At 36.7% G+C, this 2,302-nt stretch overlaps 1 protein-coding gene across 13 annotated transcripts in view; it reads left to right on the top strand.

The window, feature by feature from the left end:
• Meis2 (Meis homeobox 2) overlaps positions 1-307 on the top strand; it is a 221,032-nt gene extending 220,725 nt beyond the window's left edge. For all 13 annotated transcript variants that reach the window (XM_076570320.1, XM_076570321.1, XM_076570322.1 and 10 more), the window contains one exon: positions 1-307. This exon is cut by the window's left edge and continues 1,112 nt beyond it. The gene's annotated coding sequence lies outside the window, so the exon portion shown is untranslated.
• The last annotated feature ends 1,995 nt before the right edge of the window (positions 308-2,302 follow it).

Here is a 2,302-nt window from a genome sequence, read left to right as displayed (position 1 = left end):
AGCAAGAGAATACTGTAACAAACTTCGTACAGAGTTCGGTCTTTTAATTGTTTCATGTTAGATATTCTATGTGTTTACCTCAATTGAAAAAAAAAGAATGTTTTTGCTAGTATCAGATCTGCTGTGGAATTGGTATTGTATGTCCATGGGATCCTCTTTTCTCAGCACGTGTTCCTCACTAGAAGAAAATGCTGTTACCTTTAAGCTTTGTCAAATTTACATTAAAATACTTGTATGAGGACTGTGACGTTATGTTAAAAAAAAGGTGTTAAGTCACAAAATGCGGTAATAAATATTTCATTTTTGATTTTTTGTTAGGCTTTGGTGTTTTTAATGGTTTGAAGGTTGCAGGATGCCAGCTACTGTGCGCTGATGGAAGTAGGTGATGGCCCCTCCCCCGGGAAGTTGAGCATATTTCAGATGTAACTTACCAACATTTTAAAGTCATCATTGGTAGCTTTTCATTGTGTGTTTGGACTCTTAGGTTTCATCAGCAGAAAACTTCCAAAGGTATGAAACTGTGTGCATTATAACCGGCTTGAGAAACCACCTTCAGAATGCCCAGCCTGTCTTATTATCGCCACATGATGTTTTAAAAAGCAATTTCAGATAAAGCTTTTGCCTTATTGCACCCACCACTAGAATAAAGGGTTTATTCCAACTTGGTTTTATATCATAAGAAATAATGTGTGTGTTCAAACATGATTTATGTGCATTGCTCCCATCTTACTCAAATACCGTTGGCTATGTAAATTAAAGCTTATATATAGATGTTTATAGCTAAGTAAACACCTTCTATGGAGTTGGAAATCCTAAGCTTAAAAGGATGCTTAAGCATTAATATTTAATACAAATGACCCAGTGCTGTCCTTTTCCCGTAGATACTTTTTCCATGTGCAGGGATGCAAGTATGACAATTTGGTGGCTAAAGTTTTTTCTTTAAAAAAAGAAAAGGAAAGGAGCAGACAATATGATAGCATTTTCAAAACTTCACTCGGTAATTTAGAGCCGCAGGCTTGTTGATATTGTACAGTGTCTGCTAAAGTGTGGGAAATGTGGACAAAGCTTGAGCACCCGCACACCGTAAGCTTTTCCAAATAAATACACTGTCTAGGCTTTCCTAACTCCTGAATGTTGACTCCTCCATTTAAAGAGACAATAAACAGGAGGTAGATGGATGATTCAACTCGATAGGGGAAGAGTTCACTAATCCTCCAAACTGACACTTGGAAGCAATCCATAGTGGCATCTTAGGCAAGCCCTTCCATGTTTCCTCTCTAGACAGCCTTAATGGAAGCTCTCCATGTGAATGAGCAAGAGTATAAATAGCTATTGTTTTCTTTTATATTGTTAAGTAAAATTTTTATAAGTGCGTTTATCACTTTAATTACTGTACTGCTCTTTAAACCTAGGAAAAGCGTTGCTTGACACAAACACACTGATCTTGTAAAACACACACAGCTTCTTTCCCATTTTCTCTGCTCCATTTCCCATGGAGCCTTCCTGTAAAATTTAAATATTTGCATATGTTTAAATGCTCTGATGTAAACCCTGACAAGTTCCTCATTTCTAAACTAACTCTCACATCAGCTGAAAGGAAAAATAATTTATATTGGCAGTTTCTTCTTCCATTGCTTTCGGTAAGGTAAATGCTGAAGGGTTTCCTTGATCACAAGCTCATGTTTATAAAAAGTGTTTTATGGAGTTAGTACATTATTCCACGAAGGGTAGAGCCCAGAGCTGTTGATCCTTAGTTTGAATTCACAAATTCATCTTAAGCTTACTGTCTTGGCCAATCTGTATCCTATCATGCTAATTTTAACCTTAGATATTTGGAGATGAGTGATAATTGAAGTAATATCTATGCATTTCCTTACCCCACCCCCACCCCATTCTATGACAGGGATGATGAATTTGTCCAATTTTTATAGTGCTTTTTATACCACCTCAGAAGGCGCTTGCTCCTCTCTCGGGTTTACTATTTAGTCTAAAGAGTTCCGATTTGGGTATATTTAAGAAAGACTCAGCTGTCAGACGTAAAGAAACTGGGAATGGTGTTTTGACAGCCATATAGTGTTAAAGGAAATACTGTAGTCTGAATAAAATTGCTTATGTTCTCCAAAACAAGAGTAATATAAAAACACTTTTTTATTTATATGGAAAAGCAAAAGCAGAAATAAACTCCAAAGGTTTCCCTTTCTTCAAGAAATTCCGAGAGAGAGAGAGCTGCGGTCGCCATCTGTTAAGGGTTGGGAATTGAGCAAAAAGCCACATTTTAAAGGAAAAGAAAAGTCCAGAGAAG

Source organism: Peromyscus maniculatus, chromosome 4 (genome assembly GCF_049852395.1).
Source record: "Peromyscus maniculatus bairdii isolate BWxNUB_F1_BW_parent chromosome 4, HU_Pman_BW_mat_3.1, whole genome shotgun sequence".
Lineage (NCBI taxonomy): Eukaryota > Metazoa > Chordata > Mammalia > Rodentia > Cricetidae > Peromyscus > Peromyscus maniculatus.
Note: the sequence above shows the minus strand (reverse complement) of the source record. Positions and strands in the feature narration are given on the sequence as shown.